At 37.2% G+C, this 27,772-nt stretch overlaps 1 protein-coding gene across 1 annotated transcript in view; it reads right to left on the bottom strand.

Annotated features, from left to right (window-relative positions):
- Positions 1-27,772, bottom strand: part of KIF6 (kinesin family member 6) — a 4,303,753-nt gene that overhangs the window by 2,291,869 nt on the left and 1,984,112 nt on the right. The gene's annotated exons all lie outside the window — the stretch shown is intronic.

Genomic DNA, 27,772 nt, shown 5'->3' with positions numbered 1-27,772 from the left:
TCCTTTTGGTGAGGAACTTTTGGGGCCTTTCCAGCTGCTGCAGGTGTCGGGTCAGATACATTCCGAATGGGGCATTGTACTCAATCATAGGTCTAATGAGTGATGAGTACAAGGGACGATGACCTCCCTTGATCTAGATGTGAATCCCTTCATGATCAGGTGGGCAATGTAGAAGGTTTTCCTAACTACTTTAGCAATATGAGTGTCAAACGAAAGGCTACTGTCAACCTGGGTCCCCAGATCCCTGATGACTTCTTCTGTGCTCAGTGGATTGCCACCTATATGGTAGCTAGGGGTAACCTTGTTTTTCCCGAAGGGTATGACTATGCATTTCTTGGCGTTTAACTTTAGGCCATGGCTCTGGCACCAGTTATCCATTTCTGTGAGGCCCTTCTGAAGGATATCTGTGTCAGATGTGTTTTCGACTATGGCCCAGTTTGCAGTCATCTGCAAACTTTGTCAGCCATAACCCTCCTGTGTTTGCTTGTACTTCAGAAAAGTAGATGCCGAACAAGAGTGGACCCAGGACTGAGCCCTGTGGGACACCACTTGTGACAGGCTTTGAGTCTGACATGGCTCCAGCAACTCTGACCCTGTGGGTTCTGTCACTTAGCCAGTTTGCAACCCATCTTGTGATGTATGGGTTTACATTCAAGCTGATGAGTTTTTCGATGATACCTGAGTGGGGTATTGTGTCGAAGGCCTTTGCCAGGTCGAGGTAGGCTGTATGGACTGCCTTTCCCTCATCAATGGCCTTGGTGACTGTCTCGAAAAAGTCAACCAAGTTTAAAAGGCATGATCTGCCTTTGACAAAGCCAAACTGGGTTGGATCCAAAGTCTGCAAGTTCCCTATGTCTTTATTTATGAGTTCCATTATGATCCTCTCCATGGCTTTGCAGATAAGGCTTGTCAAGCTAATGGGATGGTAATTTCCAGGGTCGGTGGAGGCACCGCCCTTGTGAAGTGGGACCACAGTCGCCGTGCGCCACTCCTTGGGTACGTATCCTGAGGTGAGGCTAAGATTAAACAGCTGTCCTAACTGCGGGTTTAATTCCTCATTGAGCACACAGCCGGGGACACCATCCGGTCCCATGGATGCTGTGTTTTTTGCCTTGGAGAGAGCAGTTCTCACCTGGGCGTTGGAGATGTTTGGGGGGCTACAATCCTCTGGTATAGATATCTCTCCTTTTGGGGGGGGGAGAAGTTTGCACTGAACCTGTCAGCCAGTATGTTGGCAATGTGTGTAAGTTCAGTAATCTTCACATCATTTTGAACTAATTCTGAGCATATCTGGGAGTTTCCTCCTAGGTTTCTAACATAGCTAAAGAAGGCCTTATGATTGTCTTTTGAGTCCTTGGCGATTTTTCTCTCAAAATTTGCCTTGGATGATTTTATGAGAGCTCTTAGTTTTTTACTTATAATGATCAAAGGTGTCTTACCTTTCAAGGATTTTGCTCTATCTTGTAGTAGCTTCCTCCTTTTGTTGTAGAGCTTGTTTATGGCTGGGGTCCACCAGACTGGACGCTTGCCTTTGGTACAAAGAGTCTTAGTTTTGTTTGGGATTGCCTGATCCATGCAGTCCTGTAGGTGCTGGTAGAAGGCATTTGTAAGTGATTCAGCGGTTTGAGTAATGTTTACCACTGGCTCAGGGGCCTTAAAGGAGACCACACTAGTTTTTAGAAGTGTGAAGTCGGCTTTTGAGAAGTTTTTCACTGTGGTCTTTTTTATTTCAGGTGGGGGCGGGATGAGGACCTCCAGCGAGATTAGTTTATGATCTGATCTCACCAGCGAGGTGTATACTTCCGGTGTTGAACATTGTGATCCCATGTTCATGATGATGAGATCAAGTATGTTTTCTCCTCTTGTGGGGATGGTGACTAGTTGTTCCATGGCATTTGAGTTTATGAACTCCAGGAACCTTTGGGCTATAGTGTTTGGGCTTGAGTAGTGTTCCCAGTCTATATTAGAGTAGTTGAAGTCACCTAGTATGATGGTGTTTGGAGATACATTTATCCCCTCCAATGTTTTCAGGAAGGCCATGTGAGGTTCCTGAGTTTGAGAGGGTGGCCTGTAACATGCTACAAATTGCAGAGCAGTCTTGCCTATGGTTAATTGCACCTGGATGGTCTCCGATGCATCGTGCGTTGCCACCAACCTTGAGGTGTGGGTGTCCTTTATGAATATGGACACCCCCCCTCCTTTCTTAGTGTTGTCCGGATTTTGGGGCCGGAACGCATGATATGAGGTGAAACCTGATAGTGCTGGGGTGCTCTCAGGAGCCTTGAACCAGGTTTCTGTCACAGCACAGACATCGATGTTCTCCATACTGAGAAGGGCCTCGAGTGCGTGCATCTTGAGATTGAGACTTCTGGCATTGAGCAGCATTACCCTTAGTTTTTTTTTCCTTTTTTGTGTTCTAGGGTGGTAGGTTTAGAATTTGAGCCTTGCCTAAAAAGGCACTATGGGGTGGCAAGAGCCTTTGCCAATATCCGGAAGCCTAGGGTGACAGGTGCAAGCCGTCCCTTGCGAAGCAGCCGGCTTGTCCAGCATGTCATCCCAGGCAGACAGACATTGGATCCCTTTGAATGACACCAGAATTTAAGCCAATTATTAAAGCTGATCATCTTATCACTGTATTGTGGCATCATTCTAGGTGAAGGTAGGATACTGCTCAAGGTCAGGGTCATACCTGCCTGGGCTACATAATCAGAGAGCTCCTCAATGTCTCTTTTCATGTAGTCCAAGGAGGTGCGTCTCAGGTCGTTGACACCAGCGTGGACAATGACTGAGTCGTACTTGTACCTGCTGTTGAGAGACCTGAGTGCTTGTGTTATGTGGTGGATTCTAGCGCCCGACAGGCAGCTTACTGTGACCTTCTCCTTACTCAGTCTGGTGAGCGGGACGTCAGTGTGTCTGACTATGGAGTCACCTATGACAAGTATGTTTGGTGTTGTATTTGGCCTTAAGGGCAGTGACTGCTTTGCACACTGATTTTGTTGTTTGTGTGTTGTTTGTGTGGTGTATTGAGTTTGCAGTTGCTTGGGTGTCTGCTTTGGAGGCCTCTGCTGTTTAGGTAAATTTTTACTCACAGGCTCCGAGTATGTCTTAGTGTGTTTATGTGTTTGATTCAGTGGTGTGGTTGAGTTATGTGAGACTGGTATTGTGGTGTGTGTAGTTGCCTTCTCCTCCTGCCTGGTCTTGCCAGTCCTGAGTTGAGAGAGCTCAGCCTCCAGTCTGGCTAAATAGCTGCATCTCTCACAAGTGTTAGTGTTACGTGGGAGGAGGAGAGGGTTGTCCGTGTACATGAGGCAATTGTAACATTGTCTCAGAATTCCCAGATTCACCAACTGGGCAGGAGAGGACGCCAGCATCTGACCCTTCGACATGCTAGAAAGAATTATGAGTTGGTATGAGACAGAAAAGTAGTGGGCTTAGCAGGGAAGTGGGCACTCCTGGGGGTTTTGCTAGTGAGAGATTTGTATAATATAGGACTGCTTGACCTGCAAAGAGAATGCTTATAAGACAAGGGATATGCTTATAAGACAAGTGCTGAGCTTTTGAGAAGAAAAAGCTATTTGGAACAAGTGCTGCACTTTTTAGTGAAGGTGTAAACTGTTTAGGTTCCTAACAGAGCAGTTCTAAGGGAAAAATTGAAGAACAGACTTTCTGGAGCCAGAAAGAGTTTAACCTTGTTTAACCGGCGCTGCCCGATGCTGCTCTAGTGGCAACTCCGCGCTAAAGCACGTTAAAGCGTGCTTGATAGCAGGGGCTGGAAAGAAGCAGGAATAGACCCAAAACGGACAATAAAACTACAGTTTCAAGTCAGTAACCACCTCTACGGGGGGCAGGGAAGCTGCTCAATGTTATTCACTGCCACTGATCAACAGAGAGACCCTCCCTCAGCCCAAGCAAAAATGGCCTCACAGAAACTTTCAAACAGTTCAGGAACAGCAAGCCTGTAACTGAACTTTTTTAACTCAGAAAAGTGGGAAAAAAGCAAGACTTTTTTTTTTGTTTTTGTTTTTTGCAGAGATAGCAGAGGTTCACAAGTAATATCAAGTTATAACAGTGCAGTAAATGACCCCACACAAGCGTGCTAGGTCAAGGACAGAAAATATGCAAGTTTTAAGAAAAAAACTATTGAAAATTAAGTGCAAACAGGAAATTCAGCAAACAGCTTTTGGTTGCGCTCTAAATACAGCTACTAATACAGAAATCAAGTTTAACAAGCCAGAACATGCTCAAGCTAGGCAGCTATGCAGAAAAACTTAGCAAATAAACAGAGAAAAAATACTTAAAATGTCAAAAGTGGCTCCCTTCTTCTCTCAGCATTTTTTCCTCTTGGAGGGTGCTTCACCAACAGCCAACAAGCCTGAAAAGACGCCCAAACCACGAGGCAAAGTCACTCTCCTCACTAACATTCAATCACTCCTAAAATCCAAACTCGACTCATGCTACAATAAAATTGCTAAGTTTGTTATGAATGCTACTTACTTATCTTATCACTGCTCATCATTATTCAAGCTAAAGTGTCTAGAACTTCCTAACTACCTCTCTTATATCCAACTAACCACTGCACACAAAATTATTTATAAGCCTTCTAAGTGCCCTCCCTGCTCTATCGTCAGTTCTTACACTATATCACACAAACAGACCTCTCTGGTCTGCCAACCAACTACTAAAAGTAGAAAAATCCAAATTCCCTGCTGGTCAAATGCTTACTCCTTCTCCATCACAAAGATGTAGATCTCACTTCCTCTAACACTTAGATCTACCTGCTCAGCAACTCTCTTCAAAAGATCCCTGAAGCAGCACCTCTCTTCAACATGGCTATGCACATGTGCTAACACCACATCTCATATAACGTAACCTCTCTACTCACATCACTCCTATCCTCCATCTTTACTCCTCTGCTGTCACCCCTTATTTTCCTTATATAGCTACTCCCTTTCACTTCTACACTATTATTTAAATTTCCCGATCTCTATTACATTATTCTTCTGTCCATCTCCCTGTTGTTTCACCTTCTAAACATGTTATAATATTTAGCCTCTTCAACTGACTTCTGCAACTACACTACTCCTACTGCACAATGTAAGCTAATAATTATACAAACTGTTGAACCAAATGTCTACATTTATATACAAATACTGTCCTAGATGTAACTATATGTACTGTATGATGTACTGTCCTAAATGTAACACTGTGTACTGCATATGCATCAGTTACATACTTGTAATCTGCTACAATCATGTACTAGATATCTTTATTATATTCTGTATAGTATCTGTACAGTCTTATATGTGGAGATTTTCTCCCCGGGATTTCACTGAAAATGGGCACTTTTGGCCCAGTGGACCATCCCGGTAAACAATGCAAATACATAAATAAAATCAATAAGATGAGTGCTGTGAGGTCCAACAAATGGCCACAACACAGTCACCCACCTGCAGCTGAAACAAATTGTTTGCTTAATTTGCTTCTTTCTGTGGTTGGAAGAAGGACCAACTGTCGGACCGGTAGTCTGTTCAAAGGTCAAGCCGAAAATGGGTGCCTCTCCCAGGGAAGACAAGAGAAAATGCCATTTAACACCGACAGGATACAAAAGTTTTTTTTGACAGAATAACACAGTAAAAAGCATTTTAAAAACAATGCCAGCTTCACACATGTAAGATAAGCACGATTTCTCTACAGAAAAAAATGTTTTCTGTTGCTTTATACCACTTTTAAAATGACAGGAAAAAAATGGTACTCCATTTAAAAGTATGTCACAGTGTCATGATGGTATATTAAAACATGGCACTCCCAGCTTTAAAATAACTTTCTTGAAGAGGAAAGTGATAAATCACAACAGAAATCAGAAAATTGAAGTTTTTTTTTCCCCAAAGGGAACTTATCTGCCCAGTAAAGGAAGTCAACTCAAGCCAACCATCAACCCTCAAATGCCTTGGAGGAGTGTACTCTTCAGCGGCAGCAAAGCTCTGGAGGGCTTTGCACCCAAACTTGTCTTTCAGTCTGCTCAGTACGAGCTGTCTGACAGTTTGGGCAAACAGAGGATGCCCTGAAGCTTTGGAAGCTGGCCGTCTGTTATATCCTTGGTTGGATATAACCCATATAGCTAAGGATATTTTGGCAGTGATCAGTACGAACATTATTTATTACACAGCATACACAAAAAAAGAGATCCTATAAAAAGCAACTGCTCTTGTATGAAATTCCAATGTTCTTTTGTCTTTTCTTTTTTTATTAATCCTGTTAACTGGCTTGGTGGATTACTCCACAGACCACTTTCAGCTACAACCTGGGCCAGTGTGGCCATACACAAATTATCAACATTAGCATCTCCTTGTGGCAAAGAAAATGAAACGTACAGTTTAGCAGTATGTGAAGGAGTAGAAGTGTGATATTTAAGGAATTAGGTGTGATATATAAGGTTTGCCATATGTGATTGCAGCTTGATGAGGCCCAATTTCAGTTTTTGGACCAATGTTAGAATAACAGCACTTGTATTCTTTGCTATGAAATTTAGTTAGCTGCTCTTTAAGTGTAATTCATTTCTGGATTTTTCTAATATTTGAGGTAATGATGCAAGCCTTGAATAGTTTTATTTCACCTAAAATGAATAAATGGTGTGTATGTGATATAGTTCATGTGCTAGTGGTAAAAAGCAGGAGCAGTTTGGTAATGTGTATGTGATACAGTTAAGCAGCAGTGTGGCCCTGGTAGTTACTGACAGACTGTTTGCTTTATGCAGTGAGTGCTGGAGATGATCTCTTGGGCCCCCCCTAAGGATATGAATCTGCATATCCTGTTTACTTTGACTGTTTTAGATGAGTGTAAAGCAAATAAGTGTAAGCAGTACTCTAATTCTGGCAACATTAGTTGCAATGCCAGGGCATTTATGGATTCTAAGGGAAGTGGATTTCAAGGTTTGAGGGCTCCTGTTGTGACATTTTGGAAATGTGAGGTGAAGGTTAGATGATGGAAAAGTATTATTCTCAGGTATTTTTGTTTTATAAAGACAGATACAGATGAACCGGGTCTATATCATGTTGTCAAACTCTTAAACGTTCGAAAGTCATATGGTCGACACCATATGATCGAACTTTTAAAAGTTCGAACGTTTCAATGGAGATCTGTGTACAGTGCTGAATAGGAAGATTTCCCTTTTCTGCACTGTAGTGCGATCTCAGAGTTGGTATATTTAAAGAGAGTGGGATGGGGTGGGACATGCAGCCCCCCCCCCCCACGTGGGGGGTGCAGAGGTGCTTGCTCCCCTGCTTAAACCATTCAGGTAGGTTTTTTTCTTTGAGTTATTTATTTTATTGCATTTTCCAACTTTTAAAATATTCAATCATATGGTGTCGATCATATGACGTTCAAACTTTTAAAAGTTCGATTAGGTAATATAGATGTGATGAACAATGGGGGGGCAATAACGCTTAGTGGGGGGGTTGATTTCATATCTCAATACATGCCAAAACCATGGTAGTAGTTTTTACAGTTAATTACAGGTTCCATTTCTGGCAATCAATTTGATAGTAAACTGAAGTCACATTGTAGTTTATCTTGCAACTTGTGAAGTGAGTTGCTGGAATGTAGTGAAATGACATGGTATGCATAAAGGGTGCAGTTTAAGCCTGGTGAGACCAAAGCTAAGTTATTAATAAAAACAGAAAAAAATGTACAGCCCCAAGATTTAGTCTTGAGATATTCCTGCTGAGAAAGTACCTTTTTCTGAGAAGTGAGGCCCACACGTAACAGTAAAGGTAATGTTGTTTAAAGCAAAGAACCAATGTAGGGCACTGCTGTCTATACTAAACTTGGCTTCTGTTTTGATTAGAAGGTAATGGCTGAGTGATTCAAAAGCTTGTTTAAGGTCAAAGAAAAATATATCTGTTACCTGCCTTTTTATCATGGTCTAAAAAATTGCAGTAGTAACTGTAAAGAGGGCTGTTTGTTGATTCAAAATCTAATTGTACTTCGAAGTATATTCCATTATATGGTTGTATAGTAGCGTTTCCATTATTTTAGCTAGAGACATATTACACTAATTTAGTCCATAGTTTGATGTTGAAGAGAGGGGACAGGAACTAATACAATTGTCAGTTTCTGGGATTATTCATGTAGCAAGTGTCAGACTGAGAGTATACTGTAGTCATTTGGAAATATACTTAGCAGACATTTTGATGAATTTTGGTTGCAGTGTTATGGGTTCAACTGTAAAGTTGTGTCAATATTTTCCAAATGTTGTAACACTTGCTTAGAGGATACATCCTTGAAAAAGAATGGTGGGGCATTATAAATTTTAAATATGGTTTCTGAATATGTGGCATTAGGTTTCTAGTAATTGCTATGTAAAGTTTAAGATGCTGAAGCTGAGGATAGGTTCATAGGTAGGTAACTAGGCTACTGGCCCTAGGGCCTATATAAGCCTAGTCAAACGGTACCCAGGCTTTTGCCATCCAAGAAAATAATTTTCCTGTGCCTCTGTCAAGCAGAGCCACAGTAGTGATCCCCGGGGTGAATTTCCTATCTCCCATCCAATCATCAAGATTTTTCTTGAAGAGTGCTAATGAGGAGCTTTGTTTGATATAGATAGGTAGTTTGTTCCAGAGTATGGGAAGTCTCTGAGACAGGAATGTATCCCTCCAGCATGTTCTGTTTATTGTGGTGACAAGGTTTAGGTCCCTAGAGCGTGTAGCTTGGAGGGATTAGGATTTCTTTAAGTGGAGCATGTCCAACAGCTCTGGGTTTGATATAGCTTTGTATTTTAGGCAGATATTGCCTCTGAGAAGTTTTTAATGCTATTAAGTAGTTCAGGTTGGATAATGGCATGACTGATTGAGGTGTATTTCAGGTCATTTGTCATAATTTTCCAAGCCCTCTAGAACTGCTTTGGGGTACTTATGCACAACATCTGCCTGTTTTGTATACATACACACACAAACATATATATATATATATATATATATATATATATATATATATATAGGTAAATAAGATTGTTGCTAGAGTTGCACTGGTCTGCTTTCCAAATTTTATAGGCTAGATGATTTTATGTTTTAATGGCTTTATGACATGCAAAGTAAGTTAGGTGCATGGTGCATTTTTAACTCATTTACCTACCTGAAAAGGAAGCCTTGTTTTTTTATTTGTTCTAAAATATTAAAAAAGGTACAGAGTGCAGCTCCTGGGTTGCTGTCTTTCTAAATAACATCAAAATTAACTAGTGCAAGTTTTCTATCTAATAATTACTGCAATGAGTTGATAAGTTTAAGATAAATTATTCTTGACAGTTGTTTGGGAGTTTGTAAGGACGAGTAAGACATAACTAGATAATGGTCATTAAGTGAATTAGGTAACATAGTCGTATAAAACAAATAGGTAAAGAACCATAAAAACAGATGTAATAGAGCCAGAAGAATAAACCACAACATTGTAAAGGTAAGCCCTTTCGTACCTTTTACTGATTCAACGGAACTTCATCAGACAATTCCCATTCAGCTTCCTTACTTTTTTATAAAGAAAACAAATCAATCAAAAACTAACAAATGATTTAACCAAAAGAACCAATCCATTTAACCAAAAGCAAACACAATTAAAACCCTCTATTTAAAATGTTTCTTTGCAACCTAACTAATTTAATATTAGTTTAAGGAAAGTGAGACAAATGTCTCACTAAAAATAAAAATATTATGGGGATGGGGCTCAAATTCATGAAGCTCCTCATAAGTGACAATTTAACAAAATTGGAGATTTTTTAGTAAGAAATAATTATACTACAAAGTGAAATTACCAGCGATTTATTATTTGACGCACATGAGGCCCTATAGAAAGTTTTTTCAGAGAGTTGAGCAGCATGTGACAAATATAAAAAAGAAAAAAGAGAAGAAATTAGTTCATAACTGAGATGAATATCACAGAAAAAGCATACCTTTTGCCTAAGAACGTCAGACTTACCTTTGTTGAAACTGATGAGACCGGGAGACAGCTGTCATCTAACGAAATGGAAAAATGAGAGGTTTTTCAAGAACACGACCCCCCCCCCCAAATTTTCATTATGAACAGTCAACACCCCCCCCCCCCAGAAGACTGCAGAGATTGAAGGACAAGAACAACCTGTGGGGAGCAGAAGGTAAACTGACATCAGAGAGCCAACAGCACAATCCCCTATACCAACAGAGGGGAGATTTGAAGCACAAAAGCAAAAACACCTCCCTAAACAGTTCCTTCCACACAACAACTGATGGCAGTAATAAAACAGCTGTCAGCAAAATAAATCCACCGGATGGTAAAAAGAACAAATTTAATGTTATACAATAATCCTGGTTTAGCGCTTTCACTCGCAACCACAGCGAGCTTCCTCAGAACAAATAAAATCAGTCATTTACAAACATATATAGTTGAAATTGGCGCCAAAAAGCGCTGTTTAAAAGTTTCAAATTAAAGTGATATAACATCTTAAAAATATGTTAAAAAACGGACACAAATGGTGTGATCCATTTGCCTTAATCCTTATTGTTAGACTGGTTTTTGTCTAAGTATATTCCAATATGGTATAAGACACTGTGCAAACTTTATTTAAATGTGTTTAAATATAATAGTGTGAAACTATTAAGAAAGTTTGAACGGTAAACCCCAAAAATATATTGTATTTCACTCATGTGGCATAGATATGAAAAATGGGCTGCTTGCTACACTCATCAGGTGCATGGTATATAAATCAATTTCTTTCATTTAACATCAGTAGGGGTTTTATGGACATATAGTCATTTAAACAAAATTCTTTATGAATCAGGCAATTATACATCTATCTCACAGAATGAGATTAATATAGCCTATAGAAGAATAGATATGTATTTAGAGGAATATTTTTTAGATCAGAGAATTACAGAAGACCTATACCACTACATGTCTGTGGACCATCCCACTATGGCAACCATTGTGGGTATTCCTAAGGTCCACAAAGATTTTATTAACCCCCCTTTCCGGCCGATTATCTCTGGAAGTAAGTCAAAGACTTTTCCTATTGGAAAAGTGATAGACAATATGTTGAAACCCCTATATGAGAATGTTAAACATATGGTAAAAGATTCGTGGGACTTTTTGAAAAACTACCCTGTTTCTAAATACAATACAAATATTATCTTTAGTAGTATAGATGTCATTGAACTATTTAGTAGCATTCCTATTGAGGAAGGACAAGAAGCATTTATCAACTGCTTAAGAAGACATACTGATTTATCCTGGGATACTATTACACTATTAGGGGATCTGATGTCTATTGTGCTGGAAAATAACTTTATTTATTTTGAGGGAGAACTCTTCAAGCAGACCAGGGGAGTAGCTATGGGTGCTGCATGTGCACCCATATTTGCTAACCTGGTCATGCTGGAATGGGAGGACACTCATATTTTCAGCAGTACATTTTACAAATCCATTTGCTATTATTCAAGATTCTTGGATGACATCTATATTATGTGGGAAGGTGAAGAAAAGTCTTATTTTGACTTTATAGCATACATCAATTCTAGCAGTGAATATTTAAAATTCACTGAAGTACACAATAATCAGGGGGTTCCTTATTTGGACACACTGGTTTCTGTTAACAATGGATGGTTAAAGTCCAATATTTACAGAAAAAGCACTTTTTCGAACTCATACATAGATTATTACAGCTATCATCCGAGAAAGATGAAGTGTAATATATACAAAGGTCAATGCATTAGAGCTATGCGAATGACGTCTGAATATGACGACATGATTAAAGAGATAGGATATATTACATCTTTATTTTTAGAAAGAGGGTATGCAACAGATTTAATGGATGACATATCTAGATATATATTAGAACTGAGAGACAGTAGATATACCTCATTATTGGGAATGAACATCTCCCATTTAGGACAAGACCAATTAAGTAATGAGATGACAACAAGAGTCATTAATAAATATAAAAAGGCTTATATTATTGAATTTGGACCTTTTACTAATATAATTAAAGACATCATAACCAATAACTGGCATATTTTAACAACTGAACAAGAGATTTTGGAGAAGGTTGGTAGTAAACCAATATTCGTTAATAGGATGGGAAGGAATTTAAAGCATTTATTAGAATTACCCAAACATGGACCGAATGAATTTAACATACATACCAGTAAGTGTGGGGCATGCAACCAGTGCAGTTATATTAATGAAAACAGCCCTATTAAGTTATTGAATGCAAATGGCACTAGGATATTTACATCTAAAGGGAATTGCCAAACTAAGATGCTGGTGTACATTGCTTCTTGTACGGTCTGTCCTGCATATTACATCGGGAAGACTGAGAGGCATTTTAAGCAAAGAATTTACTCCCATACTTATTGTATCAGAAGGGGAGACAACAAAAATGCTTTAGCCAGACATACTATTGATAAAGGGACTGAGCATACCTTTAAGTTTTCCATTATAGAGACTATAAAGAATAACCCAAGAGGGGGCAACACCAGGAACTACCTTGCCTATAGGGAACTGTACTGGCAGGTGTATACAGATGCCACTTTCCCACCTGGTTTAAATGACTATATGTCCATAAAACCCCTACTGATGTTAAATGAAAGAAATTGATTTATATACCATGCACCTGATGAGTGTAGCAAGCAGCCCATTTTTCATACCTATGTCACATGAGTGAAATACAATATATTTTTGGGGTTTATCGTTCAAACTTTCTTGACAGTTTCACATTATTATATTTAAACACATTTAAATAAAGTTTGCACAGTGTCTTATACAATATTGGAATATACTTAGACAAAAACCAGTCTAACAATAAGCATTAAGGCAAATGGATCACACCATTTGTGTCTGTTTTTTAACATATTTTTAAGATGTTATATCACTTTAATTTGAAACTTTTAAACAGCGCTTTTTGGCGCCAATTTCAACTATATATGTTTGTAAATGACTGATTTTATTTGTTCTGAGGAAGCTCGCTGTGGTTGCGAGTGAAAGCGCTAAACCAGGATTATTGTATAACATTAAATTTGTTCTTTTTACCATCCGGTGGATTTATTTTGCTGACAGCTGTTTTATTACTGCCATCAGTTGTTGTGTGGAAGGAACTGTTTAGGGAGGTGTTTTTGCTTTTGTGCTTCAAGTTTGACCCAAACGGATCAACGTTCTTTTAACAGAGGGGAGATTGGAAAGGGAAGAAGAGGAGGAATTCATTGTTCCATCAGCATTAAGTGATTTAGTCAAATCTGAAGTAGTGTTCGAGTTTAATGTCCTAAAGATCTACAATTACAGTCATATTAATTTAACAGAACATGGGATTTTGTTGGCCAGAGGATTTAACTTTATAGTTGGCAACAGACCAAATTTAGTTGTTGATATTTTAGACCTTAAGACATTTGCCAGAAGTGTGAATCTGAAGTTGTTGTTGGAAGACAACAAACAGAACTTTAATGACCCAACAACACTACACAGATGTAGTACTTATAATCCCCCTCTACTACCCCCTGTGGCATTAAACCAGAAGCACTGTGAGAATGACATCAGAGACTGCCATAAGGTGACTACATCAATAAACAGATTCAGTTTGAGCAAAGATTAGTGGAAGATCTTCTCACGGCTTATTAATGATAAAACAATTAGGATTACAAAACCATACAAAAGGGGTGGTGTAATTATGGATCAACATCTTTATATAGTCAAAATGTTCAAATTTCTACACAACAGCGACTATTTCCTCCCTAATATTTCTAACTATAGGCTGAATTTGACCCTTGACAAACTTTTTATGGAATACCAGTTTAACCCAGAGGAAATAAAGTATTTGAGTGTGAAAAAAACTATAATCCTGATGCTATTTGGAATTCCAGAAGATCACAAATCAATCAGTGACCCCTCCCCAATGAAACTTATTCTGGTGGCAAGGGGTTCTAAAACAGAACCCCTATTGAAATATATCGACCATCACTTAAAGACATTTTTGGAAGACAAACCCCACGTTCTCAGAGACTCATGTTTTTTACTGAAAAGTCTAGCTGAGTGTGAATATAAAAAAAAACTTTTTTTCTTAGCACTAATGTGAAAGATTTGTTTCTGTCCATACTGCACAATGAAGGGATCGACTATTTCCCTGAAGCACTATCCTCAGAGAAAAAACTGGCATCCAACTTAGTGCATGTTTTGGTCTCCTGATGGATTCAGTTTTGAAACATAATTATATTTGTTTCCAAGTAGAATATTTCAAACAAACAAAAGGAGTGACTATGGGAGCTCCTTGTGCTCCAGTGTTTGCAAATATTGTCACACCTCACCATGAAAATACTAATAAAAACACAAATGTCCAGAAAGAAGGAGATTGATTCCAAAGATGCTGTAAATTTATTGAAACACGAAGGAAATTAACGCTCTTTGTCACAACTGCGTTTTCGTCCTTTCCAAAGCCAGGACTTCATCAGATTACAATAAAATAAATCAATTAGCACTTTAAATATACATGAATATTCAAATTAGACCAATCAAATAAAATGCATCATGATTAAGTAAATCAGAAGTGTTCCTAACTCATTAATATTAAATTAAACATTATTAACCCTGACAGTACAATATGTAGTTGTTAAATATTCACTATTTATGCAATGTTACTAAATGTATTGTATATGTTTCTTTTATAGATTTTGTATCTTAAAAATTTATTTTCTTCCTAAAAAACTTTATTTTTAAAAATATTAAATATTATAAATATCTAAAAAGAGTGTTTCCTTAAATGTTTAATATAAAATAATTGATATTCCTTTTTTCCTTTCGTATAATAGTGCTGCCATCTGCTGGACATTTGTTTTATGCCACTAAACTAGATCTCTGCAGCTCTTAATTTTAACACAGGGGTTAGAGATGTATGTTCATTTAATCCAGGTTTTCTCGTGGCATCTAATTTAATTTGCCACCATAATTCTTTATAAGCTAACCACTCTTCCCATAAACCTCCCCTTATTTCTTTCTTAATCTGTTCTATCACAAAGAATTCAAACTTTCCTTCTACACATTCTTTCGTGTGCCTGTACAGTGCATTGGTTTCCTTAGCTTTCAAGATGTCATAATTATGTTCATAAATCCTCCTCCTCAGAGCTCGTTCTGTTTTCCCTATATAAAATGAACTGCATTTTTTACAATGGGCCAGGTATATAACTCCTTTTGTTTCACAACTGTAATGTGCTTTATTTATTATAGTTCTATCCCTACTAGTAATATATATCTCATTGGTGTTCATCATAAATTCACATTGATTGCAGTGGCCACATTTAAAACTCCCTGTCCTTTTCTTTCCATTTATTGTGCCTCCTCTATAATCAAAAACATTATTTTTGGGATGAGATTCTAAAATTCTTTTCACATTCCTTGCATTTTTGTACACTATTTTTGGGATAGTATTATAAATATTTTCCATGTCTGTGAACGTGGAAAATTTGTCCCATTCATTCCTGAATACTTCACTAATTTTAATATTGCCCATATTATATTCCAAACGAAAGCTTGTTCATAGTTGTCTTTATTTGTTACTTGACTAGGTGATATACTACCTGAATAATTTTCGATTTTCTTACCCTTTATTGGTTGAAATTTGTTATTTCTACCCTTTTCTACTTCAGTTCTTATCATCTTGATAAATAGTATAGGGTATCCTTTATCTACAAACATTTTTTCAAGGAATTCACATTCTAAGGTAAAATCCTCACTTAAACTAGTCATACGACTACCCCTCACAAATTGTCCCTTGACAATATTCTTTTTACAGTGTGAGGGGTGCGCACTACTGAAGTGAAGAAAAGAATTACAAAATGTTTCCTTCCTATAAATTTTTGTTTCAAAGTCTTTTTCCGTTTTATATATTTCCACATCTAGGTACTCTAATCTGTCTTTAGAAGAAGTATAGGTAAATTTAAAAAAACTGGTAGTATTATTTATATATTCAAAGAATTCTTTAAACTTTTCCATATCACCAGTCCAAAAGATAACTATGTCATCTAAGAAACGTTGATACAATGACCAATCATCTTTATACTTGGAATGTAATACAAACTCCTCTTCCCGTTTAGCTAGGACAATATTGGCATACGTGGGTGCGCACGCTGCTCCCATAGATATGCCCTGTGCTTGTTGGCAATATTCGCCATTGAACATAAGGAAATTATGTTTCAGAACCATTTCCGTTAAGTTCATTATGGAACTTTTGTCTGAATGTGATAGTTTTTTGTCCCTGTAAATCATATCTTCGAACATTATAAGACCTTCACTATGTGGTATGCACGTGAAAAGGTCTACCACATCTATGGTAATAAAAATTAAATTGTCATTGACCAGTTCAGGTGTTATACATCTTAATAAGTCCCAGGAGTCCTTCAGTATATATTGATTTTCAGCACATATATGTTTTATTTTACTATCCACAAATTTTGCTAGTGGAAGTGTTTTGGACCCATCCGCTGAGACAATAGGTCTCAGCAGTGGGTCCTCCATGTTTTTGTGGATTTTAGGTATCCCGAAAATGATGGGAGTTTTTGGTTTGGCCACCTGTAAAAATTCGTAAGTTTTCCTGTCTATTGTTCCCTCAAAAACCATATCATTAAGTTGATTATCTATCTTGTAGTATGCCACATTCATTTCATTCAAAGAGGCGGTTTTATATCTGGTAGTATCCCTTAACATGCAGTTCATTTTTCCTTCATATATTATATTATCCATAAACACTACCCCACCTCCCTTGTCAGGCTTCATAATTCTTATTTCATTATTCATTTTAAGTTCTTTTAGTACCTCATTTTCTTGTTTAGAAAGATTGAAATCATAGACCTTTTGTTCGTGTATCTGTCTAATTTCTTTTTCCAACATGATTTCCAGATTCCTAATTTGTAGGTGCAAGGGAGGGTTGTAGATACTTTTACGGGTCAAGGACGAGCTCTGAGGAGGTGGGTCTAACTTACTATGTTGTGAAAAAAGCATTTCCAAATTGATTTTTCTGAGAAACAACTTCATATCTATTATAGTGTTTACTAGTTCTCCCTTTACAGCGGGAATAAATTTAAATCCTTTGCTTAGTAGATGAAAATGTTGTTTATTAGGTGTTATATTACTAAAATTATATATAGAAAAATTGTTGAAGGTGTGTTGAACCCCATTAATGGTTATGTTGTTCTCATTAGAGTTTGTAGAGGGGTTCGGGTGCATTAGTAGTAATGCCTTCCTCTGCGCCTCCCCCCCCCCCACCCTTTTTTGAAAATTTTGAAATTCATTATAATTTCTATTACCATTTTGTATTTCCCTATTTAATGGTGGGAATTCATTGTCATAATCATCTTTCATCAATGCTTTGTTAACCCTAGTGTCAAAGCCTGTTCATCCTGGTAGGTATAATAAACATGCTTTCCACGTTTAATGGGAGGTGGTTTGGGATAGTGGCTATTGTTTTGGTATTCTCCAATATCCCTCTAACTTATTTATTTTTCTTTCAACTGTTTCTTTACATTTTAAGTCTATATCCCCTTTAACTTTGTAGTATTTATCTCTCTCTTCTCTAATTTCAAATATGAGATCTTCTTTAGTGCAAACATCCAAAATTTCTATTTCCTTTTTCAAAACTTCCTGCATTCGTTTATTTTCGTTAATAATTAGTTTTAAAATTTCTAGGCCACATTGATTAAACACTTGTATCAATTCTTTATGAAAATCTGACCCTGGTTCAACGTTATTCGGGTACTTCCATACCCTTAGTCCTTTTGGGACTATTTTTCTATTCAAGCACTCTGTCAGGTATTCATTTTCAATAGTTAGCGTTTTGTATTTCAACATTAGCTTAGATAACTTGTCAATTTTAGCAGAATAAGTTAAATCAACACCACAATCCAATTCACTTGCTTTGTCAAAGTCAATGTTAAAAGGCAATTTCAACCAATCTCTGGTATCTTTTTTCTTCCATGAATTGTAGAAGGAATTGTTTAAAGTACCTTCACGTGCCTTACTCGTGGAAGGCTTGTCATGTTTATTCCTGGCTTGTCCTGGATCCAATGCTTCAGTCTGGAAATGTTCATTTTGGTTTTCATTCTGTCTAAAAAACGCTGGTGTAACTTCCGGGTTAAACGAATCACCGTTCGGTTCATCTGCTCCAAGCTCTCGCTCCAAACTACCACTCCGGTTGCGTTTTCTCTTGGGTTTGGCTCCTAGTAACCCTTCGGTTCTTTCCAGTTCTATATTGTTTGCTTCGCGTTTACGGTCGCCTATCAGCCTACGCGATTCCCCCGTAACATCTTTAGGAGTCGCTCCTTCACACGAAAGAATGTGTAGAATGAAAGTTTGAATTCTTTGTGATAAAACAGGTTAAGAAAGAAATAAGGGTAGGTTTATGGGAAGAGTGGTTATCATATAAAGAATTATGGTGGCAAATTAAATTAGATGCCACGAGAAAATCTGGATTAAATGAACATACATCTCTAACCCCTGTGTTAAAATTAAGAGCTGCAGAGATCTAGTTTAGTGGCATGAAACAAATGTCCAGCAGATGGCAGCACTATTATACGAAAGGAAAAAAGGAATATCAATTATTTTATATTAAACATTTAAGGAAACACTCTTTTTAGATATTTATAATATTTAATATTTTTAAAAATAAAGTTTTTTAGGGAGAAAATAAATTTTTAAGATACAAAATCTATAAAAGAAACATATACAATACATTTAGTAACATTGCATAAATAGTGAATATTTAACAACTACATATTGTACTGTCAGGGTTAATAATGTTTAATTTAATATTAATGAGTTAGGAACACTTCTGATTTACTTAATCATGATGCATTTTATTTGATTGGTCTAATTTGAATATTCATGTATATTTAAAGTGCTAACTGATTTATTTTACTGTAATCTGATGAAGTCCTGGCTTTGGAAAGGACGAAAACGCAATTGTGGCAAAGAGTGTTAATTTCCTTCGTGTTTCAATAAATTTACAGCATCTTTGGAATCCATCTCCTTCTTTCTGGACATTTGTGTTTTTATTTGCAAATATTGTGTTGTGGTGGTGGGAGACCTCATTCATTTTTGGATCATTGTATGAAAAGACAATTTATAAGTATTTCAGATACTTAGATAACATCCTGATATTGTGGGATGATGACGTATTAAAAAGACCAATGTTTATAGACTACATCAATTTGACTACTACTTTTTTGTTATTTACACGTAGACTAGATTTTGACAGTGTGAACTCTTTGGATGTACATCTATATAAGAACAAGAACAATTAGCAATATAAGTCTTCCATTTTTAGAAAACCAAACTTCTCTAATGCTTTTTTACTTTTCAAGAGCAACCACCCTTATTGGCAAAAAAGGAATTTGGTTAAAGGTCAGACGATATGGCTTTCAGGGCTGGTTACAGATGAATAAATACTACACTGAGAACTTTTTTTACTAAAACGGATGCTAAGGCAATGGAACTACCCTTCAAAGTTATTGAAGGAACAAGAATTCCATGACAAGGTATGGCAATATCGGAAATTATTGCATGAAAACATATTTCACTGATTGTATAAAAAGACAACAGGTGCCTAAAGGTCTCCGATATTGGAAATACCCTACTGGGTTAAAGGAGAACAGTGCACTTCACAAAGATCTCCTTGCATTACTTGATCGGCAGGGCTGCGAATTACTCCAATTGTTAATCAAGCATAATGGGAAACACATGGAAGAATTAAATACTAAAATAAATGAACTTGATGTTAAAATGAAACAACAGACAGCTTATACTGCCTGCAAAAACCAATATCTTGAGGTGTTCACACAAATAGACAAGTATAGTAATAATATTGTGGAAAGAAAGACCCGTAAACTTGAAAGAGATAGAATGGATTATTCTTAGGGGCGGGCATACCCGAAACCATCGCGAGGACAAGCGCGTAATGAAGAAATAGCTTTAGAATCTTCTGCAACTGACAACAATGGTACAGAAGTATATAATAATGAAAATATCCACAATCAACAGCAATTCCCTTTAGAGGACAACATTCCTCATCGCTCAGAACGCCTTCGGAACAAGGAAGGCTACAATGCCAGAAGCAACAACATGAGAGCTTGGAGAAGGCACAGAATGGGCTCAAGGAGCGACTACAACCGGCAATAGAGACTATTTTTGAAAATTGTAATCACACAGAAGGTGAGAGTAAATTTCAACTCATCACCAGTGTAACTGGCGACTATCATATTTATAATTATAGTCAAGTTGATTTAACTATCGAGCATGCCAATGTTTTTAGTAAAGGGATGACTTATGTTCCTATGAAAAGGGCAAATGTTACTAACTTGATAACTGAGCTAAAGCTTTTCACTAGAAAATTAAACTTGGCGGTTATACATCAGCAAACGCCAAGTATGGCTAATAATCTCATGCAAATTCCTAGTGTAATAAATCCTCCACTCCATCCAAAAATAAAATTATTTGAGGAGTTATGCGAAATAGATTTTAGACATCATTTGAAAAATAAAAAAAGGGGACTTGATTATTGGAATAGCAAAAATAACTTTTCAGATGTAGAATGGAAAATGTTAAATGATATAAAAATTAATAATGATGTTTGCATTATGCAGCCTGATAAAGGTGGCGGTTTGATTATCATGAATGTATTTGACTACAATCAAAAGTTATTACAAATTTTGTATGGTGATGCTTATATGGAAGCTTCCCTAAATGAAATTAACATTTCTTATTCTAGGATCGACTATATTCTCGAAGACATGCTGTGGCAAGGCCAAATAACTAGGGAGGCATTTTCATATATGACCATGGAAAATCCCAGGATTCCAATTATGTTTGGACAATTAAAGTTGCGTAAAAATTTGCAAGATCCACCGATTCGTCCAATAGCGGATGCCGGTGCTTCAAAAACTTATTACATTGCAAAGTTTATTGACAAAAAGTTGAAGCACAAATTAAATGAACTCGAGTACATCTCTCGAGATTCCTGGCATTTTCTTACTAAGGTCAATGATGTTACTATTGATAATCTAGAAGAGCTTATATTTCTTACAGTGGATGTAAAAGATCTTTTCACTTGTATACTGCAACAATTAGGTATATCTTGGTTTACTGACTTTTTCTTTGAAACTTTACCCATCATACAAAATGAGTTAAATACATTAACAGATTTGTTAGATCTAATTTTGTCTAATAATTACATCTATCATGATGGGCAATATTTTAAACAAATTAAGGGGGTTGCGATAGGCTCACCAGTTGTTACATTATATGCAAATGTAGTTATGGCTGCATGGGAACATAGATTTTTATTTCCTTCAGTGTTTATGAAACATGTTAAGATGTATAGTCGATTCCTGGATGATTTATTCTTTATATGGGAAGGCTCGGTGCAATCCATCGAAGAATTCTTAATATATATTAATGGCACTACTGAATTTTTAGAATTCAGACACCAATACAGTAAGGATACGATAGCTTATTTGGATGTTTGTTTACAGAAAGAATTTGACCATAATAAACTAAAAGCTACCATTTATCGTAAAAAGACTTATTCCAATAAATTCCTACACTTTGAAAGTCACCATCCACAACATGTAAAAAAGGCAGTGCTATAAGGGCAATTAGTACGTGCTGCCCACATGGTTTCAGTGTATGATGAATTCATCATTGAGTGTCAATACATAGCTAATATGTTTTTAAATAGACAGTATCCAAGTTGGTTTGTTGATGGCATAGTCAGAGAAGTAGTAGTAAAAAGAAAAAATGTTTTTTATAAGCCTTTGCTAAGACAAATTGAGCTCATGGAACCTCACGAAATGCAGCAAGAAATTATATTTAACAACATTAATGTGGAGGATAATACAACAATAAGTATATCTAATAATACTAATGTTGCATTTATTACTACTTATACGCAAGATTCGGAACATGTTAAAAATTTGGTTAATAAAAATTGGACTTTCATTAAAGGAGATGAGCAATTGATGAATTTATTTGGCATCAAGCCATCCATTATATATAAAAGAGACAAAAATTTAAAGGATTGGTGCCAAAATAATCCAAAAACACATATTAGTAATGCTTATATGAGAAAATGTAATGTGTGTAAATATTGTACATATATATTAGAAACTGATCAAGTGCACATAAATGGTAATAATATAATAATAAAAGGGAAATACAATTGCAATACTTTTGGAATTGTTTATGCAGCTTTGTGTACAGAATGCTCAGCCTATTATATAGGCAAAACTGAGCGGAAACTAAGACAACGTATATATGAGCATGTATATGACATCAATAGACAATCAGAAAATAATGCACTTTATAGACATATTGTTCAGTATCCTACTCATAAATTCAAATTCGTAGTACTTGAACAGGTGGTTGCATCTCCTAGAAAAGGCCCCTGGAAAATAATACTAGAATCTAAGGAATATTGGTGGCAAGTTTTTCTTAATGCCACACATACTCCTCGAATTAATGATTCTATATCTATTTCTAGTATATTAAAATTGAGGGCTTTAAATAGGTAAATATATTATGCAATGTATTAATATTTGTATAGGGTCAGATGTTTAAATTTTATGTTTAAATTTGATGTTTTAGCATTATTTAGTATTTAACTTATGTCAGAGGTCATAAATTAAAAGCATTAGTTAGGTTGCAATGTTTTAAAATTGTCATTGTAGTTATATATTATATTACATGTATTAAGCATATTTTATGTTAAAAGAGATTTTACAACTGCAATAAGACTTAATTAATTGGAAAATTTATTAATTGGTTAATTAAGCATACAATATATAAGTGAATACTATTGTGGTTTATTTTGTCTGATGAAGGCTGAGCTTACACAGCCGAAAGCGCTTACCAAATGTTTCAATAAACTTGAATACGAATTTTAGAAATCATCTGCATTGCCGTTTTTTTGCTATTGTGCTTCTGGACTTTTCATTACTTTGTTTCGTTCTTTGTGGATTATAAAGTTTTAGTTCTTGAGGGTAGAACAACACTCTACCCCTTACTTTTAAGGATTCCTGAATCGTTACCTAAAAAAGTTAGATCACCCTTTGAAAATGATGCCATTTGTGTGATAACTTACAATTTACATTCCCCTATTATCAGACAAATTATAGAGAAAATTGGGTTGCAGTCTTTGGAGCATTCTCTTAGGGAAGATGACGAAATCTCCTAGAAAACAAATTTACCAACACATATATGCCATTAACAAAAAGGACACCATGAATGCCTTGTTTAGACATTCAACAACCTGTTTGAATTTTTAAAAAAAATATTTTTTGTGTGCTTGAAAAGGTAGTGGTGAGTGATAAAGGGGGCAACTGGTCAGCATTTTTAGAATTGAGACACACACAGTGGCAAATTCTTTTGAACATCACTCAACCTCCTGGTATAAATGATAGAATATCCATTAGTATTTTTTTAGCAATGAAGGCGGATACTACTTAAGTAAATCCCATCTTCTGCCAGGAAGCTGCACACAAAATGTATCAAAATATTTTAGAATTAAATACTGTCTTTGGTAGCTTAGTTTTGAAAAACGTTTTAAAAGACTTTTTAAACTTTTTTCTTATTTTTTTTTTTTATTAGTGAGAAATTTATCTCAACTTATTTAAACTATTATTAAATGAGTTAAGTTGCAAAAAACAATTTTAAATAGCGGGTTTTAATTGTGTTTTCTTCTGGTTAAATCCTTTAATTAATGGTAGTTCTTTGATTGGTTTGCTTTCTTTATAAAAAATGTAGTAAGCTGAAAGGGAATTGCTCATAGGTTGGTACTAGGCTATCAGCCCTAGGGCCTATACAAGCCTAGCCAAACAATTTCCCGGATAGTTCTTCCCACAACATTTACTTCCCTGGACCCCTGTCTAGCAGAGTAACTGACGTGATCCCCAGGGTGAATTTCCTATCTCCCATCCAATTGTCAAGGTTCCTTTTGAAGAGGGCCAATGAGGTGCTCTGCTTGACAGGTATGGGCAGTTTATTAGAGTATGGGGAGTCTCTGGGTCAGGAGCCTATCACTCCAGCATGTTTTGTTCATTGTGATGACAAGGTTTAGATCTCTGGAGTGTGTGACTCTGAGCGATTGGGATTTCTTTAAGTTGAGCATGTCCAACAGCTCAGGGTGTGACATGGCCATGTATGTTAAGCAGAGATCGCCTCTGAGTAGACGATATGCCACAGAGTATAGCTGGAGTTTTTTTAGATGGTCAGCATAGGGCATCTGCTTTAGGCCTGTTATTCTTTTAGTGAGGTATGTCTGTGGCCTTTCCAGCTGTTGCAGATGTCTTATGAGGTACATACCAAATGGAGCATTGTACTCTATAATGGGTCTAATGAGGGATGAGTACAGTGGGACAATGACGTGGTGTGGATCATCTATCTCCCATGTTGGTAATGACCTGGTCTAGGATATTGGAGCCCCTGGTGGAACAATGGATTAGTTGATCCAGGGTGTTGGAATTTATGAATTCCAAGAACCGTTGGGAAAAGGTGTTGGTACCCGAGTAGTTTTCCCAGTTAATGGCAGGGTAGTTGAAATCACCCAGTATTAGGGTGCTTGGTTCTATCTTAATATTTTCCAGTATGTTTAGAAAGGTGTAGTGAGAATCTTGGGGCATGGTGGGGGATCTGTAGCAAGCTATTATTTGGATTGCAGTCTTACCTAGTGTTAGTTGCACCTGGAGAATTTCAGATGCACTGTGTTAGGCAACTAGCCTGGAGGTGTGAATATCCTTGGTGAATATGGACACTCCTTCACCTTTAGTGTTTCGGTCTTGGTTTGGTAGCAGAAACGTGTGGTAAGATTTGTAGCCTGGTATTGCAGGGGTGCTCTCTGGAGTCTTGAACCAGGTCTCAGTTACTGCACAGATATCGATGTTCTCCATTTTTAGGAGGGCCTCAAGAGAGTGCATTTTGAGGTTTAGACTTCTAGCATTGAGTAGCATTACCTTCGGATTTTGCAGGCTTGTATCAGTTATGGTGGTGGTTTTGTCCTTTAAACCTTGCCTAAAAAAAGGCCCTATAGGGGTGGCAAGAGCTTTAGCCAGTAACCTGAATCCCGGGGGTGACAGGCGTAGACCATCTCTGGCAAAGCATCGTGGTTTGTCGATCATGTCGTCCCAGGCAGACAGATACTGGATCCCCTTTGAATGACACCAGAAGCTTAGCCAATTGTAGAAGTCAATAATTTTGTCCTTATTATGGGGTATCATTCTGGGCAAAGGCAGGATGCTACTCAGGGCTAGGGTCATACCTGCTTGGGCCACATGATGCGAGAGCTCTTCCATGTCTCTTTTCATGTAGTCCAGGGAGGTACGTCTCAAGTCAATCACTCCAACATTATCTGATTAAGTTTCATTGAATCAATAAAAGGAACGAAAGTGGTTATCTTTCCAACGTTGCAGTTTATTCTTCTGGCTCCATTACATTTGTTTTTTGTTAACATGGCTGTATGAGAACATCTATGTTGGAAGCCTGTTCTAAATGCATCAATTACTGAGGACTCAAGTGCTGCTGGGGATGTTCATGTTGGACATACAACAATTTGACAGTGGTTGTGCTTCTGGAAGCATCTATTTAGGTGTCCTCTTTGTCAGCCTAGCCAATTCAAGTTGAGATCTCTTACAATATTGAGTTTAGATTTCCCATATTTCAGTATCCAGATTTTAGAAAACGGTCTGGATAACACTCAAATAAACTGTCAAGAAACAAATACAAACCCTCCTCTAAGGGAATGGAAGAAAACAAATTTACTACATCAATGATAAGGAAACAAATATTATCAGTAATTAGGTCCTGAATCAACTTACCTAAAAAAATCCCATGAATCTTTTAAAATATGGGAATCTATACTCAAAGCCCTCTTTAAAGATATGACCAAAAATACTGTGATGGGGCGAGTCTTAGACCTACTAACTGCCACTATTGGCCTGTAAGGTGGATTAATCATTATTCTGTGAATTTTGAGGATTCCAAAAAGAGATGGCACTCTAGGTCTTTCCACTTTTAAAAATTCATATGTCCTGATGGAAATTCTGTTTTCCAAAAGCAAATATTCGAGTATTACGTCAATTTTCTGATCAGCAATACTTATCTCATTTTTTGATACAGGCAGGTAGGTAGGTATTAGTGTCTTACAAGATCTGAAACATAGCCGAAGAATAATCTATCATATTAACCAAAATGATCCTACCACCCTTATCTGGCTTCATAGTTCTGAGATCTGAGTTATGGACCAATTCATGTAACACTTAAATTTATTTTTGGGTGAGGTTATGTTTTTTATAAACCTTAGTATTTGCAGACTTGAAGGGTAGGGCGAAGAGGTGGATTAAAGGAGCATTCTCATGTCCACTAAAATTAATGTTAAGTTCATTTTCCTAATAAATAATTTCAATTCAAAGTATCACATATGTCAAATATACCAGTAGGGACAAACTTCAAACCTTTCTCAAAAATAGAAAAGTGTTGTAGGGTGGGAGAAATGTTAGCAAAATTATAAATGTGATAAGCTTTAGAGTTATGAATCACCCCATTACAGTCAACTGCAATAGCTACACTTTTGTTTTTCTCTTTACCTTCCCCTGGGCTTTCCCCTTCCCTTTTGTGTTTTTAAAATCCGAATCATTATTATCACTCATATCCCCAGCAGAGCTTGATTGTGGGAGCTCTATAACATCCAAACCTGTTAAAGGGTTAAAGAGATCCAAATTCACTTCCTCTTCCCTAACTTCTGTAGTTTCTCTGTCTAAATTTTCAGGAGCTGTATTTGTGTGAGGTGAAACATGCCCTTTGAAAGTAAAGTTAAACACTTTAGCTTTAAAAGGGTTGTGACGGCCCACCACTGGGCCAGTAGGTGAGGAGCCTCAATCCTCACCACTGGCAACAGTGGGAGATGTACACTGGGAGGTTAACAGGTACACACACAGTATTTTCAGACACAGTTCTCTGCATCAAGTGCACACAGAGACCACAGTCAGTTCGGGGCTGGTTTCTCACTCTTTCTCCAGATCACCAATAAGACTCCCAACTGACACTCTCAGCTGAGTGATCAAGCTAAGACCTCCAGCAGCCTACCTGCCCAAACAATGCTTTATGTCCCTGCCCAAGAAGCTGACACACAAACACAAACACACACACACACACACCTAGGAAAGGTTGGCACAGGTTTAATAGCTATGCCCCCTTCTGCTCAGACTATAAGATAGTTACCACTGCCACCAGTCAACCCCTTATCAGCTACTTTAGGGTCCTTAACAAAAGGCATCCAATCTTACTGTGTAATATTAATATTAACACAAATGGTAGTTTGACCAAGAGCAAGGCTATCAGGAGTGGCCAACACAGTGTCACCAAATAAATATGCAAGTACACTCACAAGTTCATAGGTGTCTACTAGGCTAATGACCCTGGAGCCTTTACAAGCCTATCCCAAAGAAGTGTCTTTGCATCTTGCCGCCTGACGTTAGTTCCCAGTGGCTCTATCAAGTTCCCATCCACTCATCAAGCTTTCTCTTGAAGAGGCCCAGTGAGGTGCTCTGATTGACATGTATGGGAAGTCTATTCTAGAGCATGAACAGTCTCTGGGTTATAAACCTGTCCCTCCAGCATATTCTGTTGATTGTGGTAATGAGGTTCAAGTCTCTGGAGCGTGTAGTGCAGAGGGATTTGGATTTTTTAGATGTAGCATTTCTAAAAGAGCTGGGTCAGACATGGCTTTATAAGT

Source organism: Protopterus annectens, chromosome 1.part1 (assembly GCF_019279795.1).
Source record: "Protopterus annectens isolate FY-2018-M chromosome 1.part1, PAN1.0, whole genome shotgun sequence".
Classification (NCBI taxonomy): Eukaryota; Metazoa; Chordata; order Ceratodontiformes; family Protopteridae; genus Protopterus; species Protopterus annectens.
This window is presented reverse-complemented; position numbering and strand designations above follow the sequence as displayed.